The sequence below is a fragment of the Neltuma alba genome, unplaced genomic scaffold (assembly GCF_004799145.2).
Source record: "Neltuma alba isolate B1F8T4 unplaced genomic scaffold, ASM479914v2 tig00011872_pilon, whole genome shotgun sequence".
In the NCBI taxonomy this organism is placed as follows: Eukaryota; Viridiplantae; Streptophyta; class Magnoliopsida; order Fabales; family Fabaceae; genus Neltuma; species Neltuma alba.
The window spans coordinates 6,671-13,040 of NW_021636474.1; positions in this window are offsets into that span (position 1 = coordinate 6,671).

Here is a 6,370-nt window from a genome sequence, read left to right on the forward strand (position 1 = left end):
TTTTTGTATATACTATATAGATAGATTGAGATAAGCTGCATTCTTTACGAATTATCAATGTATAGCTCAACTTAAATATCATATATTAATATTTATTTTCGACTCATGATATTATAACTATTATTTTTTAATATAATCTGTGCGTGCATGTGCGTGATGCATAATTCTATACGTAATATATCTATATATATATATATATATATATATAAACACTGTGAGGATCGGATATGGGTTCAAAAGAAGAATTAAAACAAGGAATAGGTGAGGTATGAGAATGAGTAAGAATATGGTTAAGTTGAGAGGTAGATACCAGAAAAAGTAAAGAGTACAATAGGGGAGAGGACCAGTACTGTTGATGATGAAAATATTCATGAAAATGGTCCAAAAATAGAAAAAATTGCGATGCGTTCACATGAAAAGTGATTAATTTTGTGGACTCTAATTAGCTACTTAGCTATGCCTAAACTTGATTGATTTTTTTTCCTCAAAGTTTTTCTGTTAATTAATAACTTCATTCACACTTTTAATTTGCAGTTGCGTGAAGGCTTTCTCATGAAAACGACCCACTTCTTGTGGCTGCCCTCCAAGTTAAGCCTTCTCCTCTTAATTAATCCCAATCTTTAATTTAAATTCCTCATGCCAAATCGATCACATCCAAACATCTAACATATCACTTTAAAAGTATCTAATCTGATTATTCCTACAAACCTAATAATTATAGGGAAAATATAATGAATTTCTCAGAAGAATCAGAAAAGTTTCCAAAAAAATTATACAGTTCAAATCTAATCAATTGGTTGATCTTTTTATCCTTTTTAAATTAATAATTACTGTAATGCTAATAATTGCGAAACAATACATAGAACTTTATACTATTAACAACTAAAATCATTCATTTCTAGTAGCTTAGCAAAGCTTTTTTTTTAAAGATATGTCAGAAAGAATTATGTACTAATTTTATAATAATATCAGCTGGAAATTAAAGTGACGCGGCAAGAAACTTGAACTTACATTTGAAGAGCTTCTTCTAGTTCTAAATTGTAACTTTCTAATGATTAGAGTGACTTATGGAAGTCTGTTTGTACGTAACATTTTCATTTAAGAAGCCTAAACAATGACTTTCTTTGTCTTAATATATATTTGGGGGAATTTTGTATGCTAAAAAAGGATTATTTATTCCTTGAAGATAGCTAGCACTATTTGAGAACCATATGTTTTTAAAAATACTTCGTTCTAGATTTAATTTATTTTGTCTCTTAAATTTATAATTTTTTTAAACCATCTCTACCGATTATATATATTAAAAAATTTCATTAACAAGGTAATAATTAAAAGGCTAATTTTTTTTTAAAAAATAACAAATATTTGTAATAATGTATTTTTAAAATTGTAACAACCCTTGAGAGCCACAGGTGGAATATGAATGGTCTGTTTACAAACTCAAGTTGCTTAAGTCATTCACTTCACAATGCATAGAATATATTCCCAACCCGTAATAAACTCTGTGCATGTGCTTCTCTTCCACTTCCACTTCAAGCAAATTTAATTACAACTTAATTTTTTCATTCCTTGATGTGTGTGTGTGTATGTATATATCCGTGATGATATCATTAATTAATATCATCAATGGTAATCGTTTTTAATTTGCTTAACTAATTTGATGTTTTAAGGATGGGATTGGAGAAGGGTTTAGGGTTTGAGATCCATAACTGGAAGTGTTTTATCTTTCATGTTATACCTAATTCAGATCAAACCACACATTATTATTATACGAGTACTTATTATAATTCGGATTTGCCTTTGCTGATTAATTAATTGCGGGTTGGACAAAAAGTTGTCTCTAGTTATTACTGCAAATACATTTCCACCCGTTTGATTATTTGGCAATTGTAGTCATCAAGATATTTTTCTATTAAAAACACTATTAAATATTAATTGACAGTTTTTGGGCCAACTTCAAAATATCAATATCAACATCAATCATACTAGCATCAATATATATTTTATAGCCACGTTGTTCATAATATAAGTTGTAAATGTAAAAAGTATAATTTGTTTTAAACTCATCACATCTATTTATGACAATTTACACAGCTAAAACTTAGAAGTTGTACTTTTAATTAATGTTTAATAGATATGCGAAACTTTAACTTCGAGTTTTAAGTGGTGGCGCTTGTATGTAATACTCCCCAGTAAAGTCTGAGTGTCTTTTTCCTAAGATTAATTAAGCTAATCACTATTAAAATACGTTAAATTTAAAGTATCAAGACAAATAAAAGAATTTCTTATGAAATATATTATTTATAAACCGTGAACAGCATTATTACTGTCGACTTCATGCAATCCATCACACCGGGAAGCATACCTAGGGAGTTATTGGATACCACTAAAACTAATTTAGACAAAATTTAGTTTAAATATTAAATATTACTACATACGGTTCTTAATATAAGAATTTGTTTGACTTTTATTTTAGTCATAAATATAAGATCACAATCTACTTTGTCTCTTATATTTATTCATTTGTTCCCAAAGTAATCCTTATAATAATAGTAATTCTAACCAATATACTTGATTAGCAAGTATATTTTAGGAAAAACAACACATATTTATTATGAACAACTAATTTAACTAATTTTTTGAATCTATTCAAATTAGTCAATTAGTTTTTATATTAAATATTGGAGGCAATATATAGTTATAAGAAGCGCGTTTTCTTAACTGGGAAGTCAATTTTTATTAGGACTGTAGAAAAAGCTTGTTTATTAAAATCATTAGCGATGAGCTTGTCAAGCTTTTTCAGAATCATTAGCGATGAGCTTGTCACTTGAGTGCTTTGACTATAAACATGGACGGCGTGATTTAAAACTTAAAATAATACAGTATAAATTAATAATTGAACCGTAGTTAAGTATCACACACAAAACACGGGTCAAGCATTTGTTATATAAATCCACACGTCGTCGAGCATAAATGCGATAGATTATATCACTGCTTACGCCATATATTATACTACTTTAGTACTTATTGATTAATTTGGAGAGATTAAAAAAGTTCGATAAATTACTTAATTACTCCCTCCGTTCCTTATTATAAGAGACGAATAACCGAATTACGTTGATAAAAAAAAACAGTTAAAATTAGTTAAGAACAATCAATGTGTAAAAAGTATAATTTTTTTTCCAAAAATACCCTCATTAATAAGGAGAGAGAGCATGAGAGAGAACAATGGTAAATTATTAAAAGAAAGAGAAGTGAGAAGGCGAGAGTGTGTGAGTTGGGGCAAAATAAAAAATCAACACAAAAAAGTAGAGACAACTTTTAAGTGTCTCTTATATATAGGAACATGCCATAAGCATCAAATGTCTCTTATAATAAGGAACGGAGGGAGTATAATAGTAGTATATGTTATATGATATTTCTAAAATAATTAAATTATTATTAGATTGTACATTAGTTTATAAGACAAGTAAATTAGTTTAGAAAAATTTGACCAAAAAATAATTGGTTTTAAAAAAACAATAAATATAAATAGTTAAAAGTAATTTATTTAGTTCTCTTAATATCTCTAAATTGATTAACTGGATTTTAAGTTAAAGACAGGGGGTAGTATATAATTGGCAGCTTAATTAATTAATTATTACCATATGCATCAACTTAAGTGCCTGTCTAGTTGTAATTGTTGTAATTGATTTTAACATCAGATTATTTACTTCACTCTTTATGACATCGTTTTCCTCGATGCTTTATGTTGTAAGCGGTATTCCGTTCCTCTTAAAAGTACTCGTTTCATTTATAATTGTAAGACCCAGTTAAATATTTATTTTGATATTAAATACAAGTATAAGATTTCAATTTTTTTGTCTTCCTTGTCTAATACTTTCATGAAAATTTGCATTAGATTATTCCTTATACTCCTTTTTTTCAACAAATATTTTTTTTGAAAAATAATTGTTTCTTATATTTGATAATCAAGGTAGCGTTGTCTTGGCATAAGTCTTGCATGAATCACAACTTTCTCGGATATTAAATACTCCTCCTGTCCTTAAATAAGATCTATTTAACTAATTAGATTAGATTAAAGAAATTAGGTAAGTTAATTAATTATAAGAAACGTGACATGTTTTTCTTAAAATACCATAATCATCTTTCTTAATACCCCTTCTTCCTTTTCTACTTGATTATGGTTGAGGGAGTATCCATATGGGTAATTTAGAGAAAATTGATAAATATGAGAAATAAATCTTATATTTAAGACCAAAACCAACTCAACAATTGGGTCCTATATTAAGGAACAAAGGAGTACAAGATATTTTCACTTAATTCTCAAAAAAATTAAGAGAAATAAGTTAAATTAGTTTTTTGTTATTAATAATGTGTTTACAATTTGTGATTTTTTCTCAGTACCCCTCTTATTTATTGAGCTATTGACTTCGGTTCATTTAAATTTAACAAAACAGTTCATTAAATAAAAATATTTTAGGAAAAATTAACCAACGTAATATATAAGATCTTAAATTACGGATGAAATTAAGCTCCTCAGTCCTCATCAGCAAGGTTATATAAGAGAGCACCTACCAGAAGAATTAAAAAATTTCTCTTCCGATCATTAATATTGAATGATTGGTCATAATTTTTTTTGAAACAATGATCAAATTTACATTATTAAGTCGTTCGGTTGGGTCACGTGAATTAGTTCTATTCCCCAAAATTATAATACCTCTTCTCTTTAATATAAAAAATTAATTAGAGATTGAATTTGATTCTAAATATAAGACTTTTAATTTACTTTGCCTCTCATATTTATCTATTTTAATATCAAGTAATTCCTATGGTGATTGCACATATTAAAAATATTTTAAAAAATACAATATTTATTTATTACAAATAACTAAATTGATTAATTTTTTAATATTTATAAATTAGTAATCTAATTATTATATTAAGGATTGGTGGTAATACGAAGGAGGGGAGGTATTATTTGAGGATGCTAATTGATCATGAGAGCGCCTTCACGACTTTTTTCATGCGTCCGGAGATTAAAGTTGGAGAGAGATTAGGAAAGTCTGAAATATTAAAAAGATCCATTGAATTCTGACAGTGCTCCACAAGGGCTTTTTTTTTTTTTTTTTTTAAATAATGATTTATAAGTTTTTGGAATGTTTAAAGATGTTCTCATCTTCCTATGGAATATATGAAATATTGGGTTTTTTGTTTAAAAAAAAGTTGTTTCCTATAAATGTGATATTTTATACTGATGATTCCATATTATCTAATGTAATTTTTATTTTTAAAAAAAAAGACTCTTATTTAATTACCCGGTCCTTAATGTAAGTCTAATTAACTAATTTGAATTAACTAAGAATATTAGTTAAATTAGTTAATATGATATGTTTTTTTTAAAATACACTAATCATCTTTTTTAATTCTCGCTCCCTTACTCTCCTATGTAATTATTACTGAGAAAATATCAATAGTGTTAATATAAAAAAATTGATAAATATATAAAGTAGATGTCATATATAAAACTAATATTAATTCATAAATTAAATTATACATTAAGGTCTGAATCCAGCGAACAGAAAAACATGCGGCGTTTGAAACTCATGGAAGCTGATTATTACTTTGACTGTAAGACTAAACAATGAAAGAACTAATGTGTGTCGGGGGACCAATCTCTGCGTTTTCCTTGGTCTTGTTGCGTAATTTTCTTTTGTTTTTGTTGGGCACATATATCTTCATACTGAAAATAATTCCATTTGTCAGATATTAAATATAGATAAATTTGAATATTAATCCATTAAGTTATGAGAGAACTAATTTCTTTTTATTAGAGCCAATCCTATTTAGTTTTTTGTTGCGTAAACTTGAAACGGTCTTAATTTCCTCTTTCTGCGGTGTTAGAGGCTGCTTGGATTGCTATAAACTAATAATAACTAATGGGCCTATATGTTGGTGTGCGCTCGTTGACCTGCGGGCTCAAATAAGTCTTCTAGATGCCAGCCCATTGACTCTTTCTTTCTTTCTTTGTTTTTTTTTAATTTATTGTTTGGGGTTTAAATTAATAAATATAGTCATTGAACTCCGACTCCAACAATATTGGATCCAATTCACGATCTCAGTTTTTAAAAAAAATCTTAAAAAAATTCCTACGCCCAACAAATATTTTTTAATTTAACTGTACTTCATGTATTCTTTATAATGTTTATAAAGAGTTTAAATTCAAAATTTTACGTTTAAAAAGGTCTTGAAAATATGCTTATATATTAAATCAAACATATGTCTTTTCAATATTTGATATGTGGGCAATTGGGAACCGAGTCTTATAATTTGCATGGTTGAAAAGAGTCAAACCAAACAAAAGATGGTC